We start from the raw sequence: 25,212 nt of genomic DNA on the forward strand, positions 1-25,212 counted from the left end.
ATTATTTATATTTTAGCTATATTAGGGTTTATTTTAAAGGTATTTAGTTTTAAATAGGATTAATTTAGTTCATAATAGAAATATTATTTAGATTTATTTAATTAATATTTAAGTTAGGGGGTGTTAGGGTTATTGTTAGACTTAGGTTTAGGGGTTAATAATTTTATTACAGTGGCGGCGGTGTAGTGGGGGGCAGGATAGGGGTTAATAAATTTATTATAGGTGGCAACGGTGTAGGTGGGGCAGGATAGGGGTTAATAAATTTAATATAGATTGCGGCGGGGTCAGGGAGCGGCGGTTTAGGGGTTAAACTATTTATTTAGTTCCGGCGAGGTGCAGGATCAGCAGGATAGGGGTTAATAACTTTATTATAGAGGGCAACGGTATAGGGGGGCAGGATAGGGGTTACTAGGTATAATGTAGGTGGCAGCGGTGTCCGGGAGCGGCGGTTTAGGGGTTAATACATTTATAAGAGTTGCGGCGGGGTCTAGGTGCGGTGGTTTAGGGGTTAATACATTTATAAGAGTTGCAGCGGGGTCTAGGAGCGGCGGTTTAGGGGTTAATACATTTATAAGAGTTGCGGCGGGTTCTAGGAGCGGCGGTTTAGGGGTTAATACATTTATAAGAGTTGCGGCGGGGTCTAGGAGCGGTGGTTTAGGGGTTAATACATTTATAAGAGTTGCGGCGGGGTCTAGGAGTGGCGGTTTAGGGGTTAATACATTTATAAGAGTTGCGGCAGGGTCTAGGAGCAGCGGTTTATGGGGTTAATACATTTATAAGAGTTGCGGCGGGGTCTAGGAGTGGCGGTTTAGGGGTTAATACATTTATAAGAGTTGCAGTGGGGTCTAGGAGTGGCGGTTTAGGGGTTACTAACTTTATTTAGTTGCGGGAGGCTCCGGGGCGCCGGTATAGGGGGTAGAACAGTGTAGTTTAGTGTGGGTGCTTAGTGACAGGCTAGCAAGAAAGCTGAAAAAAAGCCGAAGAGCAGCGAGATCGGATGAGTGATAACTCTCACAGTCTGCTGCTCATCACCCTGTACTTGGTGGGCGGCTTTTTGACAGCTTTTTTGATAACTTAGGCGAATTTTTGCAGGTCCGCGGCGGCGATGTGAGGCGAGCTTAGGCGGGCGTATTGGGCCGGCGAAGGCAGGAAAAGTAGACACGTTGATAACTACCCCCCACTGTATATATATATATGTGTGTGTATTTATATATATATATATATATATATATATACAGTATATATATATATATATATATATATATATGTGTGTGTATGTGTGCGTGTATGTATGTATATATATTCCAGAAAAAAGTCAAACTCTGTGATTTTAGCCCACAGCTAAACTGATTTGTTCTGTTAATCTCTTTTAAAAAAGTTATTTGGACTCAGGTGTTTTAATCAAGGGGATGAGATTAAAAATGTGGGTTGCACAGGTTCCTCCACAAAGTCTTGAAATTTGACAAAGCTGTTCTTCTCAAGAAAGATGTATTTATTTGAACAATCATCTTTCACAGGACCTTAGCAGACACATTATAGAGATGCATGAAGCTAGAAAAGTTTATAAAAAAACTTTGCTAAGACCTTGGTGTTCATCATTCCATAGTAAGACAAAGGGGCCAAATTATTAAGCTCCGAATGGAACTTGTTGCCCCTGTTTCCGCGTGAGCCTTCAGGCTCGCTGGAAACAGCAGTTATGAAGCAGCGGTCTTAAGATACGATACGATCTTGCTGATTGGCCGCAAATTTGCAGGGGGCAACATTGCACAAGCAGTTCTGGTGAACTGCATGTGCAATATTAATTGCAGACACAGCGTATGCTGTCGGCATTCAGCGATGTCTGTCGGACATGATAAGCTACAGCGTATCGTGTCGGACAGACATTGAAAAATTGGCCCCAAATTGTCTATAAATGGAGAACATTCAGGACTGTTACTACTCTCTCTAGGAGTGGACATCCTGCAACGATTACTCCATGAGCACAACAGGTAATCTTGAAAGAGGTGAGAAACAACCCAAGGGCAACAGCAAAAGACGCCCAGAAAATTCTAGATGCAACGTAAGGGGCATATTTATCATTGTGTCAACTATGTTCCATTCGCCGGCGTCAACACGTTTGCCAGACATCGACAGACATCACTGCTGTGAACCTGCATACGACACCCTTATTTTTAAAAAAACATGTTGAAAACACGCGCGTCAAGTCCGATGCAATAAGCATCGGACTGAGCATCGGACTTTTGATAAATAAGAGTCTTCGATGTCACAAATATCCTTATTTATCTAATTCTTTACCTTACATGTCTATCAAATGAAGACATTTTAGTCTTCTTATTGCAACTTTATTCATACCATTGTACATATCTCTGTTAATATACTTATTGATATATATATCATCTGGGGTTGTCATGTTCCTTGTTCAGAGGATAATTGCCTGGTATTTTGGGGCTGGACTGACCTTACTTGGCAGGATCAGACTGATATACTTCAAGAAAGTTTTCCTCTGTGAAAAGCACACTGGTCTAAAAGAGGCTGCTTCCGGGTGGTAAATCGCCATAGAACTAGCTGAAGAGCTGTTGTTCGTTCCTGGTAGAGCGCTACTCTCTTCATATGCAAATATATATATAATATATATATATATATTTATAAATATATATATATATATATACATACATACATGTATACATATATATATATATATATATACTGTATATATATATATATATAAATATATATATAAATATATATATATATATACTAGTCCTAAAGCCCGTTCACATGGGCTATTATTTGCAGTACATCGGTCCCACCCCTTGCTCTCTCTCCCTCCCCCTCTCTTTTTTTTTCTCTCTCCCCTCTCTTTTGCTCTCTCTCCCCCCTCTCTTTTGTGCTCTCTTGCTCCACCTCTCTTTTGCTCTCTCTCCCCCATTTCTTTTGATCTCTCTCTCCCCCTCTCTTTTGCTCTCTCCCCCCTCTCTTTTGCTCTCTCTCCCCCTCTCTTTTGCTCTCTCTCCTCTCTCTTTTGCTCTCTCTCCCCTCTCGTTTGCTCTTTCCCCTCTCTTTTGCTCCCTCTCCCCCTTTCATTTGCTCTCTCTCCCCCCTCTCTTTTGTGCTCTCTCTCTCCCCCTCTATTTGGAGCTCTCTCTCTCCCCTCTCTTTTGCGCTCTCTCTCTCCCCCTCTCTTTTGAGCTCTCTCTCCCCCCCCCTCTCTTTTGAGCTCTCCCCCTCTCTTTTGCACTCTCTCTTCCCCTCTCTCTTGTGCTCTCTCCCCCTCTCTTTTGCTCTCTCTCGCTCTACCTCTCTTTTGCATTCTCTCGCTCCACCTCTCTTTTGCTCTCTCTACCCCCTCTCTTTTGCTCTCTCCCCCCTCTCTTTTGCTCTTTCCCCTCTCTTTTGCTCCCTCTCCCCCCTTTCATTTGCTCTCTCTCCCCCTCTCTTTTGCGCTCTCTCGCTCTACCTCTCTTTTGCATTCTCTCGCTCCACCTCTCTTTTGCTCTCTCTCCCCCTCTCTTTTGCATTCTCTCCTCTCTCTTTTGCTCTCTCTCCCCTCTCTTTTGCTCTTTCCCCTCTCTTTTGCTCCCTCTCCCCCCTCTCTTTTGTGCTCTCTCTCTCCCCCTCTATTTTGCGCTCTCTCTCTCCCCTCTCTTTTGCGCTCTCTCTCTCCCCCTCTCTTTTGAGCTCTCTCTCCCCCCTCTCTTTTGAGCTCTCCTCCCTCTCTTTTGCACTCTCTCTTCCCCTCTCTCTTGTGCTCTCTCCCCCTCTCTTTTGCGCTCTCTCGCTCTACCTCTCTTTTGCATTCTCTCGCTACACCTCTCTTTTGCTCTCTCTACCCCCTCTCTTTTGCTCTCTCCCCACTCTCTTTTGCTCTCTCTCATCCCCTCTCTTTTGCTCTCTCCCCCTCTCTTTTGCTCTCTCCCCCCTCCCTTTTGCTCTCTCCCCCTCTCTTTTGCTTTCCCCCCTCTCTTTTGCACTCTCTCCCCCTCTCTTTTGCTATCTCTCACTCCCCCACTCTTTTGCGCTCTCTCTCACCTCTCTCTTTTGCGCTCCCTCTCTTTTGCGCTCTCTCTCCCCCTGTCTTCTGCTCTATTTCTCTCCCCCTCTCTTTTGTTCTCTCTCTCTCCCCTCTCTCTTTTGTGCTCTCTCCCTCCCTCTCTATTGAACTCTCTCTCTCCCCCGTCTTCTGCACTCTCTCCCCCTCTCTTTTGTGCTCTCTCTCTCACCCCTCTCTTTTGCGCTCAATCTCTCCCCTCTCTCTTTTGCGCTTTCTCCCCCTCTCTTTTGCGTTCTCTCTCTCCCCCCTCTCTTTTGCGCTTTCTCTCCCTCCTCTCTTTTGCGCTTTCTCCCCCTCTCTTTTGCACTCTCTCTCTCCCCCTTTCTTTTGCTCTCTCTCTCCCCCTCTCTTTTGCGCTCTCTATCTCCCCCTCTCTTTAGCTCTATCTCTCTCCATTGCTCTCTTTTGCTCTCTCTCCCCCTCTCTCTCCCCCTCTCTCTCCCCCCTCTCCCCCCTCTTTTTCTCTCTCTTCCCCTCTCTCTCCCCTTCTCTTCTTTTGCTCTCTCTCTTCCCCTCTCTTTTGCTCTCTCTCTTCCCCCCTTATTTTCTCTCTCCCCTCTCTTTTGCTCTCTCTCCCCCTCTCTCTTCCCTCTCTTTTACTCTTTCCCCTCTATTTTACTCTCTCCCCCCTCTTTTTGCTCTTTCCCCTCTCTTTTGCTCCCTCTCCCCCCTTTCATTTGCTCTCTCTCCCCCCTCTCTTTTGTGCTCTCTCTCCCCCTCTATTTTGCGCTCTCTCTCTCCCCTCTCTTTTGGGCTCTCTCCCCCTCTCTTTTGAGCTCTCTCTCCCCCCTCTCTTTTGAGCTCTCCCCCCCCTCTTTTGCACTCTCTCTTCCCCTCTCTCTTCTGCTCTTTCCCCCTCTCTTTTGCACTCTCTCGCTCTACCTCTCTTTTGCATTCTCTCGCTCAACCTCTCTTTTGCTCTCTCTACCCCCCTCTCTTTTGCTCTCTCCCCCCTATCTTTTGCTCTCTCTCATCCCCTCTCTTTTGCTCTCTCCCCCTCTCTTTTGCTCTCTCCCCTCTCTCTTTTGCTCTCTCCCCCTCTCTTTTGCTCTCCCCCCTCTCTTTTGCACTCTCTCCCCATCTCTTTTGTGCTCTCTCTCTCCCCCTCTCTTTTGCGCTCTCTCTCCCCTCTCTCTTTTGCGCTCCCTCTCTTTTGCGCTCTCTCTCTCCCCCTGTCTTCTGCTCTATTTCTCTCCCCCTCTCTTTTGTTCTCTCTCTCTCCCCTCTCTCTTTTGTGCTCTCTCCCTCCCTCTCTGTTGAACTCTCTCTTTTGCTCTCTCCCCCTCTCTTTTGCTCTCCCCCCTCTCTTTGGCACTCTCTCCCCCTCTCTTTTGTGCTCTCTCTCTCCCCCTCTCTTTTGCGCTCTCTCTCCCCTCTCTCTTTTGCGCTCTCTCTCTCCCCCTGTCTTCTGCTCTATTTCTCTCCCCCTCTCTTTTGTTCTCTCTCTCTCCCCTCTCTCTTTTGTGATCTCTCCCTCCCTCTCTTTTGAGCTCTCTCTCCCCCCCTCTCTTTTGAGCTCTCCCCCCCCTCTTTTGCACTCTCTCTTCCCCTCTCTCTTGTGCTCTCTCCCCCTCTCTTTTGCGCTCTCTCACTCTACCTCTCTTTTGCATTCTCTCGCTACACCTCTCTTTTGCTCTCTCTACCCCCTCTCTTTTGCTCTCTCCCCTCTCTCTTTTGCTCTCTCTCATCCCCTCTCTTTTGCTCTCTCCCCCTCTCTTTTGCTCTCTCCCCCCCTCTCTTTTGCTCTCTCCCCCTCTCTTTTGCTCTCCCCCCTCTCTTTTGCACTCTCTCCCCCTCTCTTTTGCTCTCTCTCACTCCCCCCACTCTTTTGCACTCTCTCTCACCTCTCTCTTTTGCGCTCCCTCTCTTTTGCGCTCTCTCTCTCCCCCTGTCTTCTGCTCTATTTCTCTCCCCCTCTCTTTTGTTCTCTCTCTCTCCCCTCTCTCTTTTGTGCTCTCTCCCTCCCTCTCTATTGAACTCTCTCTCTCCCCTGTCTTCTGCACTCTCTCCCCCTCTCTTTTGTGCTCTCTCTCTCACCCCTCTCTTTTACGCTCAATCTCTCCCCTCTCTCTTTTGCGCTTTCTCCCCCTCTCTTTTGCGTTCTCTCTCTCCCCCTCTCTTTTGCGCTTTCTCTCCCTCCTCTCTTTTGCGCTCTCTCTTCCCCTCTCTTTTGCTCTCTCTTTTCCCCCCTTATTTTCTCTCTCCCCTCTCTTTTGCTCTCTCTCCCCCTCTCTCTTCCCTCTCTTTTACTCTTTCCCCTCTATTTTACTCTCTCCCCCCCTCTTTTTGCTCTTTCCCCTCTCTCTCCCCCCTTTCATTTGCTCTCTCTCACCCCTCTCTTTTGTGCTCTCTCTCCCCCTCTATTTTGCGCTCTCTCTCTCCCCTCTCTTTTGGGCTCTCTCCCCCTCTCTTTTGAGCTCTCTCTCCCCCCTCTCTTTTGAGCTCCCCCCCCCCTCTTTTGCACTCTCTCTTCCCCTCTCTCTTGTGCTCTCTCCCCCTCACTTTTGCACTCTCTCGCTCTACCTCTCTTTTGCATTCTCTCGCTCAACCTCTCTTTTGCTCTCTCTACCCCCTCTCTTTTGCTCTCTCCCCCCTATCTTTTGCTCTCTCTCATCCCCTCTCTTTTGCTCTCTCCCCCTCTCTTTTGCTCTCTCCCCCCTCTCTTTTGCTCTCTCCCCCTCTCTTTTGCTCTCCCCCCTCTCTTTTGCACTCTCTCCCCCTCTCTTTTGTGCTCTCTCTCTCCCCCTCTCTTTTGCGCTCTCTCTCCCCTCTCTCTTTTGCGCTCCCTCTCTTTTGCGCTCTCTCTCCCCCTGTCTTCTGCTCTATTTCTCTCCCCCTCTCTTTTGTTCTCTCTCTCTCCCCTCTCTCTTTTGTGCTCTCTCCCTCCCTCTCTATTGAACTCTCTCTCTCCCCCATCTTCTGCACTCTCTCCCCCTCTCTTTTGTGCTCTCTCTCTCACCCCTCTCTTTTGCGCTCTATCTCTCCCCTCTCTCTTTTGCGCTTTCTCCCCTCTCTCTTTTGCGCTCTCTCTCTCCCCCCCTCTCTTTTGCGCTTTATCTCCCTCCTCTCTTTTGTGCTCTCTCCCCCTCTCTTTTGCACTCTCTCTCTCTCCCCCTTTCTTTTGCTCTCTCTCTCTCCCCCTCTCTTTTGTGCTCTCTCCCCCCCTTATTTTCTCTCTCCCCTCTCTTTTGCTCTCTCCCCCTCTCTTTTGCTCTCTCCCCCCTCTCTTTTGCTCTCTCCCCCTCTCTTTTGCTCTCCCCCCTCTCTTTTGCACTCTCTCCCCCCTCTCTTTTGTGCTCTCTCTCTCCCCCTCTCTTTTGCGCTCTCTCTCCCCTCTCTCTTTTGCGCTCCCTCTCTTTTGCGCTCTCTCTCCCCCTGTCTTCTGCTCTATTTCTCTCCCCCTCTCTTTTGTTCTCTCTCTCTCCCCTCTCTCTTTTGTGCTCTCTCCCTCCCTCTCTATTGAACTCTCTCTCTCCCCTGTCTTCTGCACTCTCTCCCCCTCTCTTTTGTGCTCTCTCTCTCACCCCTCTCTTTTGCGCTCTATCTCTCCCCTCTCTCTTTTGCGCTTTCTCCCCCTCTCTTTTGCGCTCTCTCTCTCCCCCCCTCTCTTTTGCGCTTTATCTCCCTCCTCTCTTTTGTGCTCTCTCCCCCTCTCTTTTGCACTCTCTCTCTCTCCCCCTTTCTTTTGCTCTCTCTCTCTCCCCCTCTCTTTTGTGCTCTCTCCCCCCCTTATTTTCTCTCTCCCCTCTCTTTTGCTCTCTCCCCCTCTCTTTTGCTCTCTCCCCCCTCTCTTTTGCTCTCTCCCCCTCTCTTTTGCTCTCCCCCCCTCTCTTTTGCACTCTCTCCCCCTCTCTTTTGTGCTCTCTCTCTCCCCCTCTCTTTTGCGCTCTCTCTCCCCTCTCTCTTTTGCGCTCCCTCTCTTTTGCGCTCTCTCTCCCCCTGTCTTCTGCTCTATTTCTCTCCCCCTCTCTTTTGTTCTCTCTCTCTCCCCTCTCTCTTTTGTGCTCTCTCCCTCCCTCTCTATTGAACTCTCTCTCTCCCCCATCTTCTGCACTCTCTCCCCCTCTCTTTTGTGCTCTCTCTCTCCCCCTCTCTTTTGCGCTCTCTCTCCCCTCTCTCTTTTGCGCTCTCTCTCTCCCCCTGTCTTCTGCTCTATTTCTCTCCCCCTCTCTTTTGTTCTCTCTCTCTCCCCTCTCTCTTTTGTGATCTCTCCCTCCCTCTCTTTTGAGCTCTCTCTCCCCCCCCTCTCTTTTGAGCTCTCCCCCCCCTCTTTTGCACTCTCTCTTCCCCTCTCTCTTGTGCTCTCTCCCCCTCTCTTTTGCGCTCTCTCACTCTACCTCTCTTTTGCATTCTCTCGCTACACCTCTCTTTTGCTCTCTCTACCCCCTCTCTTTTGCTCTCTCCCCTCTCTCTTTTGCTCTCTCTCATCCCCTCTCTTTTGCTCTCTCCCCCTCTCTTTTGCTCTCTCCCCCCTCTCTTTTGCTCTCTCCCCCTCTCTTTTGCTCTCCCCCCTCTCTTTTGCACTCTCTCCCCCTCTCTTTTGCTCTCTCTCACTCCCCCACTCTTTTGCACTCTCTCTCACCTCTCTCTTTTGCGCTCCCTCTCTTTTGCGCTCTCTCTCTCCCCCTGTCTTCTGCTCTATTTCTCTCCCCCTCTCTTTTGTTCTCTCTCTCTCCCCTCTCTCTTTTGTGCTCTCTCCCTCCCTCTCTATTGAACTCTCTCTCTCCCCTGTCTTCTGCACTCTCTCCCCCTCTCTTTTGTGCTCTCTCTCTCACCCCTCTCTTTTACGCTCAATCTCTCCCCTCTCTCTTTTGCGCTTTCTCCCCCTCTCTTTTGCGTTCTCTCTCTCCCCCTCTCTTTTGCGCTTTCTCTCCCTCCTCTCTTTTGCGCTCTCTCTTCCCCTCTCTTTTGCTCTCTCTCTTCCCCCCTTATTTTCTCTCTCCCCTCTCTTTTGCTCTCTCTCCCCCTCTCTCTTCCCTCTCTTTTACTCTTTCCCCTCTATTTTACTCTCTCCCCCCTCTTTTTGCTCTTTCCCCTCTCTTTTGCTCCCTCTCCCCCCTTTCATTTGCTCTCTCTCCCCCCTCTCTTTTGTGCTCTCTCTCCCCCTCTATTTTGCGCTCTCTCTCTCCCCTCTCTTTTGGGCTCTCTCCCCCTCTCTTTTGAGCTCTCTCTCCCCCCCTCTCTTTTGAGCTCTCCCCCCCTCTTTTGCACTCTCTCTTCCCCTCTCTCTTGTGCTCTTTCCCCCTCTCTTTTGCACTCTCTCGCTCTACCTCTCTTTTGCATTCTCTCGCTCAACCTCTCTTTTGCTCTCTCTACCCCCTCTCTTTTGCTCTCTCCCCCCTATCTTTTGCTCTCTCTCATCCCCTCTCTTTTGCTCTCTCCCCCTCTCTTTTGCTCTCTCCCCTCTCTCTTTTGCTCTCTCCCCCACTCTTTTGCTCTCCCCCCTCTCTTTTGCACTCTCTCCCCATCTCTTTTGTGCTCTCTCTCTCCCCCTCTCTTTTGCGCTCTCTCTCCCCTCTCTCTTTTGCGCTCCCTCTCTTTTGCGCTCTCTCTCTCCCCCTGTCTTCTGCTCTATTTCTCTCCCCCTCTCTTTTGTTCTCTCTCTCTCCCCTCTCTCTTTTGTGCTCTCTCCCTCCCTCTCTGTTGAACTCTCTCTTTTGCTCTCTCCCCCTCTCTTTTGCTCTCCCCCCTCTCTTTGGCACTCTCTCCCCCTCTCTTTTGTGCTCTCTCTCTCCCCCTCTCTTTTGCGCTCTCTCTCCCCTCTCTCTTTTGCGCTCTCTCTCTCCCCCTGTCTTCTGCTCTATTTCTCTCCCCCTCTCTTTTGTTCTCTCTCTCTCCCCTCTCTCTTTTGTGATCTCTCCCTCCCTCTCTTTTGAGCTCTCTCTCCCCCCCTCTCTTTTGAGCTCTCCCCCCCCTCTTTTGCACTCTCTCTTCCCCTCTCTCTTGTGCTCTCTCCCCCTCTCTTTTGCGCTCTCTCACTCTACCTCTCTTTTGCATTCTCTCGCTACACCTCTCTTTTGCTCTCTCTACCCCCTCTCTTTTGCTCTCTCCCCTCTCTCTTTTGCTCTCTCTCATCCCCTCTCTTTTGCTCTCTCCCCCTCTCTTTTGCTCTCTCCCCCCTCTCTTTTGCTCTCTCCCCCTCTCTTTTGCTCTCCCCCCTCTCTTTTGCACTCTCTCCCCCTCTCTTTTGCTCTCTCTCACTCCCCCACTCTTTTGCACTCTCTCTCACCTCTCTCTTTTGCGCTCCCTCTCTTTTGCGCTCTCTCTCTCCCCCTGTCTTCTGCTCTATTTCTCTCCCCCTCTCTTTTGTTCTCTCTCTCTCCCCTCTCTCTTTTGTGCTCTCTCCCTCCCTCTCTATTGAACTCTCTCTCTCCCCTGTCTTCTGCACTCTCTCCCCCTCTCTTTTGTGCTCTCTCTCTCACCCCTCTCTTTTACGCTCAATCTCTCCCCTCTCTCTTTTGCGCTTTCTCCCCCTCTCTTTTGCGTTCTCTCTCTCCCCCTCTCTTTTGCGCTTTCTCTCCCTCCTCTCTTTTGCGCTCTCTCTTCCCCTCTCTTTTGCTCTCTCTTTTCCCCCCTTATTTTCTCTCTCCCCTCTCTTTTGCTCTCTCTCCCCCTCTCTCTTCCCTCTCTTTTACTCTTTCCCCTCTATTTTACTCTCTCCCCCCTCTTTTTGCTCTTTCCCCTCTCTCTCCCCCCTTTCATTTGCTCTCTCTCACCCCTCTCTTTTGTGCTCTCTCTCCCCCTCTATTTTGCGCTCTCTCTCTCCCCTCTCTTTTGGGCTCTCTCCCCCTCTCTTTTGAGCTCTCTCTCCCCCCTCTCTTTTGAGCCCCCCCCCCCCTCTTTTGCACTCTCTCTTCCCCTCTCTCTTGTGCTCTCTCCCCCTCACTTTTGCACTCTCTCGCTCTACCTCTCTTTTGCATTCTCTCGCTCAACCTCTCTTTTGCTCTCTCTACCCCCTCTCTTTTGCTCTCTCCCCCCTATCTTTTGCTCTCTCTCATCCCCTCTCTTTTGCTCTCTCCCCCTCTCTTTTGCTCTCTCCCCCCCTCTCTTTTGCTCTCTCCCCCTCTCTTTTGCTCTCCCCCCTCTCTTTTGCACTCTCTCCCCCTCTCTTTTGTGCTCTCTCTCTCCCCCTCTCTTTTGCGCTCTCTCTCCCCTCTCTCTTTTGCGCTCCCTCTCTTTTGCGCTCTCTCTCCCCCTGTCTTCTGCTCTATTTCTCTCCCCCTCTCTTTTGTTCTCTCTCTCTCCCCTCTCTCTTTTGTGCTCTCTCCCTCCCTCTCTATTGAACTCTCTCTCTCCCCCATCTTCTGCACTCTCTCCCCCTCTCTTTTGTGCTCTCTCTCTCACCCCTCTCTTTTGCGCTCTATCTCTCCCCTCTCTCTTTTGCGCTTTCTCCCCCTCTCTTTTGCGCTCTCTCTCCCCCCCTCTCTTTTGCGCTTTATCTCCCTCCTCTCTTTTGTGCTCTCTCCCCCTCTCTTTTGCACTCTCTCTCTCTCCCCCTTTCTTTTGCTCTCTCTCTCTCCCCCTCTCTTTTGTGCTCTCTCCCCCCCTTATTTTCTCTCTCCCCTCTCTTTTGCTCTCTCTCCCCCTCTCTCTTCCCTCTCTTTTACTCTTTCCCCTCTATTTTACTCTCCCCCCCTTTTTGCTCTTTCCCCTCTCTTTTGCTTGTTCCCCTCTATTTTGTTCTCTTCCCCCTCTTTTTTGATCTTTTCCCTCTCTTTGCTCTCTATTTCCCCCTCTCTCTTCCCTCTCTTTTGTTATTTCCCCTCTCTTTTGCTCTTTCCCTTCTATTTTGCTCTCTCTCCCCCTATTATTTTCTCTCTCCCCCTCTCTTTTGCTCTCTCTCTCCCCTCTTTCTCTTCCCTCTATTTTGCTATTTCCCCTCTCTTTTGCTCTTTCCCCTCTATTTTGCTCTCTGTCCCCTCTTTTTTGCTCTTTCCCCTCTCTTTTGCTCTCTCTTACCCTCTCTTTAGCTCTTTCCCATCTCTTTTGTTCTCTCCCCCTCTCTTTCTATCTCCTTCCCCTCTCTCTCTCTCTCTCACGCGAGTGCTCATGACCACGTCCAGCCTCATCACGCCCACACCCTGCTCATGCCCAACCACTCCCACTCACACCCAGCCATGCCCACTTCTGCCCACCATCACTGTGCCGCAGCAGATCAGGTAGACTCTAAGGCCAGGTGTGTTTGTCCTTGTGCTGTCTCTACTGCACATGACAGCTTTGGACAAACACAAATGGCCTTTTATATTATAGGATATTTTTTTTATGAAAAGAATAACAGCACCAGTCTTTACATACGAAATAATTAACCTACATCACTCTGTTATTATAAATTTCCAGAGTGATGGTGCAGTTTAATAGAAACCATTGTATTAAAAGTCAAAGAAATTGAGAATTACTAGAACCAGTAAATTCCCTGGTCTATCATCACCTGCACTGGTAATGTAAATCAATTATGGACTCTAGTAGAATGACACCTCCTGAACAAAATCTTAGAGAGAGATCGCTATTAAACAAGATTTATTATAGAGTGCTACCTTAAAGGCTCTCCAGGAAAAAATATTTCTACCGATATGTAAATATGCAAATAATACATCCAAACATATACTTAAAGAAAATAATAAAATAAAGAATATAAAACTGTTAGCAAGGTGAATCATGCTGCCCTAGTGACCAGTAACTGAAAATAAAAAATAGACTCCCGGGAGTGAAAAAAAGGGGGAGTTAATTATATAATTAAACTTATTTTGCAGGGTGTAAATGTGCCTTTGTTTCCAAGGATAATTAAAAAAATCCTTGATTCTTGCAGTATCCATTCAATATGACTACCATATGATCAACCCCTTAGTGTTTAAGTAAGGATTAAGTCCCAAAATCGGTTCTCCTTGACCTTATCTGTATATATCAGTGGAGACTTACTCCTTTATCCACTTCCCTCTGGTTCACTATTTTACATATTAAACATCTTCAACAGTGTACCTATGTATTTATGTATTCATCTGAGCCTATTATTGCGTGTGAGTTGTTTGTGGTTCCTTCTTCCCCTTTATTGACATTCCAAGGATGACTGTGTACTACTCTGTACCTTTAAGTCAGGCGTCCGGTACTCTGGGGAAAATCCAGCATTTGAACAATACTCACAAACTTGACCCGTAATTGCAATAGGTTGCTGTGGTTCCAGAATGTCCTGCAGGGTTAATCATGGTGTATATTTGTTCCGCTCACTAAAATTCAGCTCCTAGAACTAGGTGCAGCATGCACATCACTGGGGGTCAGTTGCCATCCCCCGAATTCAAAGAAAAAGACTGCTACAGTTTTTCACCCTGCACTGTCTGTGCTTTGTGGGCTTGATCTGGCGTTTGATTTCCTCTGGCTATACGCCATGTGTTTACTTGCTAATTAGGCACGCCCACTTTTGTGAATAACTTTATCCAGCACCTTGCTTGCTACATTGTATACATTTTATACACTTACTTATACTTAATTTTAACTTATTACTTATTTGCATACCTTATGGTTTAAAGTGAATGTATATTTGATCTCTCAGTGTTTTATTAAGGAACTTACAAAATATATTTTATGATAATACCATATACCTACTGTGGCCAAAATGAGTATGTTCTAATTATTTATACTATTTCTGCTAAATTACGAGTTTTGCGTTATGAGTAAAAAAGCAGCGTTATGGGTTATAACGCTGCTTTTTCACTACCGCTGCTATTACGAGTCTTGTAGGTACAGCTGTACCGCAAACTTTTTTGGTCTTAATGCAAATTAACTTACACAATTTGCGTAAAGTCTTTTTTCAATGGTACTTCCACAGTGCCGATATTATAAGCTTTTTCTGGGAGGCCAAAAAGTGAATGGTACAGCCTATCCCGCAAGATTCCTAACGCATTCTAAAGTCAGTAGTTATGAGTTTTACACTACAAAGCTGTAGCATAAAACTCATAACTAAAGTGTTAAAAAGTACACTAACACCCATAAACTACCTATTAACCCCTAAACCGAGGCCCTCCCACATCGCAAACACTATAATAAAATTATTAACCCCTAATCTGCCGCTCCAGACATCCCCGCCACTATAATAAACATATTAATCCCTAAACCACTGCACTCCCGCATCACAAACACTAGTTAAATATTATTAACCCCTAATCTGCTGCCCCTAACATCGCCGCAACTTACATTACAGATATTATCCCCTAATCTGCCACCCCCAATGTCGCAGCAACTATACTAAAGTTATTAACCCCTAAACCTATGTCTAACCCTAACCCTAACACCCACTAACTTAAATACAATTAAAATAAATCTAAATAAAACCTGCTATTAATAACTAAATAATTCTTATTTAAAACTAAATACTTACCTATAAAATAAACCCTAAGCTAGCTACATTATAACTAATAGTTACATTGTAGCTAGCTTAGGGTTTATTTTTATTTTACAGCTAAGTTTGCATTTATTTTAACTAGGTAGAATAGTTACTTAATAGTTATTAACTATTTACTAACTACCTAGCTAAAATAAATACACATTTACCTGTAAAATAAACCTAACCTGAGTTACACTACAATTAAATAAATTACCTAAATTAAATACAATTACCTGAATTACAAAAAACCCCCACTAAATTACACAAAATAAAAAAATAAATTATCAGATATTTAAACTAATTACACCTAATCTAATAGCCCTATCAAAAAAAAAATCCCCCACAAAATAAAAAAACCCTAGCCTACAATAAACTACCAATAGCCCTTAAAAGGGCCTTTTGTGGGGCATTGCCTCAAAGAAATCAGCTATTTTACCTGTACATAAAATACAAACACCCCCAACAGTAAAACCCACCACCCACACAACCAAACCCCCCAAATAAAAACCTAACTAAAAAAACCTAAGCTCCCCATTTCCCTGAAAAGGGCATTTGGATGGGCATTGCCCTTAAAAGGGCATTTAGCTATTTTTCAATTGCCCAAAGCCTAGTCTTAAACTAAAACCCACGCAAAAAAACCTTAAAACCTAACACTAACCCCTGAAGATCCACTTACAGTTTTGAAGAGCCAACATCCATCCTCAATGAAGCCGGGAGAAGTCCTCAGCAAAGCGGCAAGAAGTCCTCAACGAAGCCAGGAGAAGTCTTCAACCAAGCCGGCAGAAGTGGTCCTCCAGACGGGCAGAAGTCTTCATCCAGACGGCATCTTCTATATTCATCCATCTGGTGCAGAGCGGGTCCATCTTCAAGACATCCGGCGCGGAGCATCCTCTTCAAATGAAGTCTTCTTCCCGAATGAATGTTTCTTTTAGTGACGTCATCCAAGATGGCACCCCTTGAATTCCGATTGGCTGATAGAATTCTATCAGCCAATCGGAATTAAAGGTGAAAAAATCCTATTGGCTGCTGACATGCAGAATAACCACATAGACCTCTGGCTTCGTTTTATAGATGATATTTTGGTATTATGGGATGGTACAGTTTATGAATTAAAAACCTTTATGACTAATTTAAATAAAAATGAATTGAATTTAAAATTTACTTATACTTGGAGTGAAACATAGATAGAATTTCTTGATTTAAAGATTCAGATCATTAACAATAAAATAGAGACATGTACTTATAGAAAACCGACAGCAGGTAATTCCTTGCTATTGGCCAATAGCCATCATCCAAAATCATTAATTAATAATATACCAAAAGGTCAATATTTACGTCATAGACAAAACTGTTCAGATATAGCACAATGTGATGCAGAAGCAAATAAGTTAAAAACAAGGTTTGAAGAGAGAGGCTATCCCAAAAATATTTTTAAAAAACCTATAAATCAGAGAATGCAAAAAATAGAGAGGAATTATTATATACAGAAAAAGGGAAAATTTCTGACCAAAAGGTAAGATTTATTAGTCCATACAATAAGTGGAATGAAGTTAGGGCCATTATGCAAAAACATTGGAAAGTGTTGACATTAGATTATGATATTAAACAAATGGTAAGGGATAGACCTTTAATGACAGCCAAAAAAGCCCCAAATCTAAAGGAGAAATTAACAACAAGCCATTTTATAAAAGTCAAAGGAAGCAACTTGTTAAATAAGATAACTAAACCAGATGGAAATGAAAGATGAAGAAAATGTTTAGTATGCAAAACATGCAAACAGGCAGTGTTTTCTGTGATAAATGGGGACATCTACATAAAATAATTGGACACATAAATTTCAGAAGTGAGGAAGTTGTATATATTGTTTTCTGTAATTGCCCAATGTATTATATAGGGAAAACCTACAGAGAGTTGAAAGAGAGAATAAAGGAACATAAACAAGATATAAATAACGAAATAAAGACAAGTAGGGTGGCATGTCACTTTAAAAATCTCCACTTTAGAGTTGAAAGAGAGAATAAAGGAACATAAACAAGATATAAATAACGAAATAAAGACAAGTAGGGTGGCACGTCACTTTAAAATTCTCCACTTTAGAGTTGAAAGAGAGAATAAAGGAACATAAACAAGATATAAATAACGAAATAAAGACATGTAGTGTGGCACGTCACTTTAACATTTTCCACGGAAGTAATGGAAAAGAATTTAATTTTATGGGACTGGAAAAAATTAATTTCCAAGGTAGAGGGGGAAATGTGCATCAAACATTGTTACAAAAAGAATGTAGATGGATCTTCAATTTAAAATCATTAATCCCTTATGGATTAAATGAGGAAATCAATTATGCACCTTTCTTTATAATGAAGACAAAACACCAGAGAAAAACAGGTTAAGGAAGGAAATATTAATAAAGTTCAATGATTTATTACCATTATTGTGATGGGTTTAAATTAGTGCAAATGTCCCTTATAAAATGAAAAGTGGTATAAAGATTTACAATTTCTTTGGATTTATATTGATAAATAAGGGTTGCCATGTATTAACAAATAGTATAAATAATTAGAACATACTCATTTTGGCCACAATAGGTATATGGTATTATCATAAAATACATTTTGTAAGTTCCTTATTAAAACACTGAGAGATCAAATATAGATTCACTTTAAACAGTAAGTTATGCAAATAAGTAATACGTTAAAATTAAGTATAATTAAAGGGTCATGAAACCCAAGGATTTTCTTTCATGATTTAGAAAGAGAATGCAATTTTAACCCCTTAATGACCGGACCATTTTTCAATTTTCTTACCCTTAATGACAATGGCTATTTTTACATTTCTGCAGTGTTTGTGTTTAGCTGTAATTTTCCTCTTACTCGTTTACTGTACCCACACATATTATATACCGTTTTTCTCGTCATTAAATGGACTTTCTAAAGATACCATTATTTTCATCATATCTTATAATTTACTAAAAAAAATGATAAAATATGAGGAAAAAATGGAAAAAAAACACACTTTTTCTAACTTTGACCCCCAAAATCTGTTACACATCTACAATCACCAAAAAACACCCATGCTAAATAGCTTATAAATTTTGTCCTGAGTTTAGAAATACCCAATGTTTACATGTTCTTTGCTTTTTTTGCAATTTATGGGGCAATAAATACAAGTAGCACTTTGCTATTTCCAAACCACTTTTTTTCAAAATTAGCGCTAGTTACTTTGGAACCCTGATATCTGTCAGGAATACCTGAATATCCCTTGACATGTATATATTTTGTTTTAGAAGACATCCCAAAGTATTGATCTAGGCCCATTTTGGTATATTTCATGCCACCATTTCACCGCCAAATGCGATAAAAAAAATAAAAAGTTCACTTTTTCACAAATTTTGTCACAAACTTTAGGTTTCCCACTGAAATTATTTACAAACAGCTTCTGCAATTATGGCACAAATGGTTGTAAATGCTTCTCTGGGATCCCCTTTTTCAGAAATAACAGACTTATATGGCTTTGTGGTTGCTTTTTGGTAATTAGAAGGCCGCTAAATACCCCTGCGCACCACACATGTTTTATGCCCAGGAGTGAAGGGGTTAATTAGGGAGCTTGTAGGGTTAATTTTAGCTTTAGTGTAGTGTAGTAGACAACCCCAAGTATTGATCTAGGCCCATTTTGGTATATTTTATGCCACCATTTCACCACCAAATGCGAGCAAATAAAAAAAAAAACGTTACATTTTTCACAATTTTAGGTTTCTCACTGAAATTATTTACAAACAGCTTGTGCTATTATGGCAGAAATTGTTGTAAAAGCTTCTCTGAGATCCCCTTTGTTCAGAAATAGCAGACTTATATGGCTTTGGCATTGCTTTTTGGTAATTAGAAGGCCGCTAAATGCTGCTGCGCACCACACGTGAATTATGCCCCGCAGTGAAGGGGTTAAATTAGGTAGCTTGTAGGGAGCTTGCAGGGTTAATTTTAGAGATCAGCCTCCCACTGACACATCCCACCCCCTGATCCCTCCCAAACCGCTCTCTTCCCTCCCCCACCCCACAATTGTTACCGCCATCTTAAGTACTGGCAGAAAGTCTGCCAGTACTAAATAAAAGTTTTTTTTGTTTTTTTTAAATAAAAATTATAAAATATTTTAGTTGTGATGGACCCCTGCCTTAGCACCAACCTCCCTGATCCCCCCCCTCCAGATCTCTAACCCTCTCCCCTACCTAATTACCGCCATCTTGGGTACTGGCAGCTGTCTGGCCCCACAAACCAAACTATTTTAATTTTATTTATAACTTTTATTTCTATGTTTAATTATTTCTGTAGTGTAGCAGCACCCCCACCCCCTCCCCCTCCCAGATCCTTTTAAATGTAAAAAAAAAAAACTTTTTCCCCCTTCCTTCTTCATTGGTGTCAGTGTGGCTAATGCGCGTGCACACATGCTCCCTCCTCCCACCGGACAAAGGCACCATCGGCACCATCACTACCGGTGCAGAGAGGGCCACAGAGTGGCTCTCTCTGCATCGGAGGCTTGTAAAGGGGTATTGCAGGATGCCTCCATATCGAGGCATCACTGCAATACCCTCAGAGCTGCTGGAAGCGATTGTGATCACTTCCAGCACTCTGTTAGACAACTGACGTACCAGGTACGTCTATTGTCATTAACAGTTAGTTTTTGCATGACGTACCTGGTACGTCAGTTGTCATTAAGGGGTTAAACACATTTCTAATTTACTTCTATTATCTAATTTGCTTCATTGTCTTGATATCCTTTGCTGAAAATCATATCTAGATAGGCACAGTAGCTGCTAATTGATGGCTGCACACAGATGCCTCGTGTGATTGGCTCACCCATATGCATTGTTATTTCTTCAACAAAGGATATTTAAAGAAAGAAGCAAATTAAATAATAGATGTAAATTAGAATAGTGTTTAAAATTGTATTTTCTATCTAAATCATGAAAGAAAAAAAATTGGGTTCAGTTTTCCTTTAAGTTTATGAATTGTATACAATGTAGCAAGCAAGGTGTTGGATAAAGTTATTCACAAAAGTTGGCATGCCTAATTGGCAAGTAAATACATGGCGTATCGCCAGAGGAAATCACACGCCAGATGAAGCCCACAAAGCACAGACAGTGCAGCTTGAAATGCGCGTAGCGGTCTTTTTCTTTCAATTTGGGGAATGGCAGCTGACCCCCAGTGATGTACATGTTGCACCTAGTTTCAGGAGTTGACATTCTGGAACAACAGCAACCTATTGCAATTATGGGCCAAGTTTGTGAGTATTGTTCACATGCTGGATTTTCCCCAGAGGACCGGACGCCTGACTTAAAGGTACAGAGTAGTACACAGTCATCCTTGGAGTTTCAATAAAGGGGAACACGGAACCACAAACAACTCACACGTAATAATAGGCTCAGATGAATACATAAATACATAGGTACGCTGTTGAAGATGTGTAATATGTAAAATAGTGAACCGGAGGGAAGTGGATATAGGAGTAAGTCTCCACTGATATACACAGATAAGGTCAAGGAGAACCGATTTTGGGGCTTAATTAGGCTGACCATATTGCCGCTTTAAAAAGGGACACATATGAAAAATACATATGTCAGGGCTGTTTTAAGGACTGTTTAAAGAAATGGTTTTATATAAGAACCCTCACATATGTATTTTTCATATGTGTTCCTTCTTAAAGCGGCAATATGGTCAGCCTAGGCTTAATCCTTGCTTAAACACTAAGGGGTTCATCATATGGTATATGGAATATAATGGACACTGCAAGAATCAGGGATTTTTGAATTATCATTGGAAACAAAGGGACATTTACACCATGGAAAATAAGTTTAATTATATAATTAACTCCCCCTTTTTTTTCACTCCCGGGAGTCTATTTTTTATTTTCAGTGACCGGTAACTAAGGCAGCATTATACACCTTGCTAACAGTTTTATATTCTTAATTTTATTATTTTCTTCAAGTATTTGTTTGGATGTATTATTTGCATATTTACATATGGGTAGAAATATTTTTTTCCTGGAGAGCCTTTAAGGTAGCACTCTATAATAAATCTTGTTTAATAGCGATCTTTCTCTGAAATTTTGTTCAGGAGGTGTCATTCTACTAGGGTCCATAATTGATTTATATTACCATATATAGATTTATATATAAACTTTCCAGTAGAGACGGCACACACTTTATCACTTCAGCCACCTGGTGCTCTGCCACAAATAAAGCATACAGCAAAGTAGTGTTGAATCTCACGGGCGGTCCCCGTGATACAATGTGACCCAATACACAGCAGGCACAACAGGGTTTGTAATAATCCGTTTTTAATGATGTCAGAAAAAAACAGATGTTTCGGCTCACACAGGAGCCTTTTTCAATGGTAATATAACCGGACATAACATTCAGAACACAAACTCTAAACTAAATACCCACCCATCCCAGTAAAATCACCAATCAGTGTGCTCCATGGTGACACACCCCCAGACCAAGCGTAATGGACCGGACCCATCACAAACAGCTGATCAGGTGAGACGCGGAGTGATTTGATGACGTCACATACGTCACAAGCAATAGCAAGAGCCCCGGTTGCTGTGGAGATGAGAACAGCAACAATACAAGTTGTACTCCAATCAGCAGCGGCGGTGGACGGAGACATAGGAGCACAACTGACAGGCAAAACATAAACAGTGAGGCCAAGCATCAGGCCATAAACATATATTTATATATACAAAAGTAAACGATATCTACTATCTAAACAAAGTAATCCAATTCATTGTTTTACACTTAGCATGGCATCGCCCTTAACACGGTCCTCTATGCTACAAAAGTATCAAGACAGTGGGACGATATATAGGGGAAAAAACAGCCCCAATAAGCCATCTCAAAAAGAACTATTATATTAATACATCATAAACTCAAGCAGTAGGTAGAAACATAGTTTTGACAACTCCCATATGCGATTTATATGGTTTTATAGCAACAGCCAAAGTCAATATTTGTATTGAGACCCCGAGGGGTAACTGTATCCAAGGTGAATATCCACCGTGACTCCAGCCTTAGCAGTGCCTGTCCTCTGTCACCCGCACGTCTATGGTGGGGTGCGTGATCAATGAGCATTGTTCGTAGAGATGAGACAGTATGTCCAGCAGACAAAAAGTGACGTGCAACAGGTTGTTCCGAACGTCCTTTATCAAGGGCCTGGCGAATGGTGGAACGTTCCCTGAACAATGTCACCGTCTTGCCAATGTAATATCTTGAGCACGGACATATGATGGCATAAATGACATATTTCGAAGTGTATGTGAGTCTATGCTTAATCGTGAACCATCTGTTCATATGCGGATGTTGGAATGAATTTCCCGTGATCAGACTATTACATGTTACACAATTGCCACATTTGTAGCATCCAGGTTTACCTCTGGGTAGCCAAGTCTGTTTATCGTAACAGTGTGTCGGATCATTCAGCACCAGTAGGTCCCTGAGGTTACTCGCTATCTTATATACCAATCTGTTATGTCCATTTATTAAAATTGTTTACATGTTCTTCAATATTTTAATGTTTGAATAAAGCAATGTTGACCTTCATATATCAGTATTTATTTATATGACTATTTGTAGATATTGTAAATATATTATTAATCAGATCAATAATATTTTTAAAAATAACATGTAATGTGAAGTATTAGTCATGTAAATGTTCAATTTAAACACGTTATTTCATATCTTAAAGGGACATCAAACTCATATATGTTATTTTATTATGCAGATAGACAAGACCTTCTCAAGCAGCATTAATCCTTTTCACTTCTTTTATCCCGCAGATATACTATTTATTAGAAATAGGAATGCACATGTGCAAGCCAATCACATGAGTTATCCATATGCAGACATCATTCAGCAGCTATATACTTTATATAAACATGCTCCCCATCAAAGGATAGATCCAAAAATGGATAAAAATAAAATATGTATCAAACAAAAAATAATCAACAACATTGCATGCTATTTATACGTAATTAAACATATATTTTCTTTTCATGTCCCTTCAAGATAATACTTAAATTAATGTAGCGACACCATTATTTTCTTAACAATAGATTTATTTCATGTAATTGAAATACACCTCCCACCACATCCACAACTCAGTTTTACAAACTTTGCCTCCTATGGAGGTGGTGAAGTAAGTTTGTGCTTGTTTTTCATTTTTTCCCGGGCAAATCTAGGCTCGCGAGGACTCAAAATACTGTTTTTTATTGTGTCATTCTTGACGCAAGTTTTTTATGCCGCAGAGTTACGCCTTTGATGGTGCAAATGTTGTAATTTCCTGCGTCTTTGTTGACCCTAGTTGTTTGTTGAAATCGTTTTTGTTATGATGCCAGTTGTGTCATTTTCTGGTGTTAGTTTTGCTCCAAAAATTTTTAAACTTCCTTATGCTTAATGCGTCATTCTTGGCGCCAAAATTGAGTTATTTAACCCCTCTCCCTCTATTGCTTGCTGTTTTCATTAATTTTGAAAGCTATTATGCCTGCTTTTTTGCTTTAAAAAATATTAAAAAAATACTATTTTTGTTTTTCTATCTACTGAAACTGTTACATTGTGGAAATTGAATGTTTTGCCTAATTATATTTTTTTTTATGTTACATTTTGCGAGATGCTTCATTCTGATCCTGACTCTGATGTTACTGTAGAAACTATGATGCCCTGAACACACAATTCTACAAAGCTAAGTGTGTTCTTTTCATTATTAAGCTGTTGTTATTTCTTCAGCTCAATTATAAGGCATTTATTTATCATATTTTATGCTAGTAATGTTTTTACATGTACAATGACATACACTGTTTTTACTTATTCAGTTCATGTATTTGATTTCATCTGCAAACATCACATCTTATTGTTTATATCATAAAAGGTCATGACTGCTATTATGCCTTTAAGTAAACTTACAAGGTCTTTTCAAAATTGTTAAGATTTAATGAATTTTGTTCTGACCGACAGCATACTTAAGATTATTATACTGATGAAGGTTTTCTTTGGTTCAAAGGATCCTGTATCAGAGACAGTTTTGTTAAAATTCTCCTTATTTTTCATTTGTTCTTTGTTATTTTAAAATCTGGATTTTAAGATTTTACTTTGCTCCTGAGGTTTTTTTCCTATTCAAAATACTATGGCCTCTAGTTATCAACGTTTCTACTTTACCTGCCTTGGCCGGCCCAATACGCCCACCTAAGCTCGCCTATCATCGCCGCAGCAGACCTGAAAAATTTCGCCAAAGTTATCAATAAATCTGTCAAAAAGCCGCGCACCAAGTACGGGGCGATGAGCAGCGGACTGTGATAGTTATCACTCATCCGATCTCGCTGCTCTTCGGCTTTTTGACAGCTTTATTGACAAGCTGTCACTAAGCACCCACACTAACTACACTGTTCTACCCCCTATACCGGCGCCCCGGAGCCCCCCGCAACTAAATAAAGTTAGTAACCCCTAAACTGCCGCTCCTAGACCCCGCCGCAACTCTTATAAATGTATTAACCCCTAAACCGCCACTCCCGGACACCGCCGCTACCTACATTTATACCTAGTAACCCCTATCCTGCCCCCCTATACCACCGCCACCTATAATAAAGTTATTAACCCCTATCCTGCGGATCCCAGACCTCGCCGCAACTAAATAAATAGTTTAACCCTAAACCGCCGCTCCTGGACCCCCCCGCAACCTATATTAAACTTATTAACCCCTAATCTGCCCCCCCTACACCGTCGCCACATATAATAAATTTATTAACCCGTATCCTGCCCCCCCTACACCGCCGCCACTGTAATGAAATTATTAACCCCTAAGTCTAACCCTAACCCTAAAACTCCCCTAACTTAAATATTAATTAAATAAATCTAAATAATATTTCTCTTATTACCTAAATTAATCCTATTTAAAACTAAATAGTTATCTTTAAAATAAACCCTAATATAGCTACAATATAAATAATAATTATATTGTAGCTATTTTAGGATTTATTTTTATTTTACAGGCAACTTTCAATTTATTTTAACTAGATACAATAGCTATTAAATAGTTATTAACTATTTAATAGCTACCTAGTTAAAATAAAGAGAAATTTACCTGTAAAATAAAAACTAACCTAAGTTACAATTACACCTAACACTACACTATACTTTAATAAATTAATCCTATTTAAAACTAAATACTTACCTGTAAAATAAACCCTAAGGCCTAGATTTGGAGTTTCAAACATTAACCCCTAATCTGCCGACTGGAGCTCACCGCTATTCTAATAAATTTATTAACCCCTAAAGCTAAGTCTAACCCTTACACTAACACCCCTCTAAGTTAAATATAATTTAAATCTAACTAAATAAATTAACTCTTATTAAATAAATTATTCCTATTTAAAGCTAAATATTTACCTGTAAAATAAATCCTAATATAGCTACAATATAAATTATATTTATATTATAGCTATTTTAGGATTTATATTTATTTTACAGGTAACTTTGTATTTATTTTAACCAGGTACAATAGCTAAAATAGTTAAAATAATTACAAAATTACCTGTAAAATAAATCCTAACCTAAGTTACAATTAAACCTAACACTACACTATCAATAAATTAATTAAATAAAATACCTACAATTACCTACAATTAAACCTAACACTACACTATCAATACATTAATTAAATACAATATCTACAAATAAATAAAATGAAATAAACTATCTAAAGTACAAAAAATAAAAAAGAACTAAGTTACAAAAAATAAAAAA

This window comes from Bombina bombina, chromosome 2 (assembly GCF_027579735.1).
Source record: "Bombina bombina isolate aBomBom1 chromosome 2, aBomBom1.pri, whole genome shotgun sequence".
NCBI lineage: Eukaryota > Metazoa > Chordata > Amphibia > Anura > Bombinatoridae > Bombina > Bombina bombina.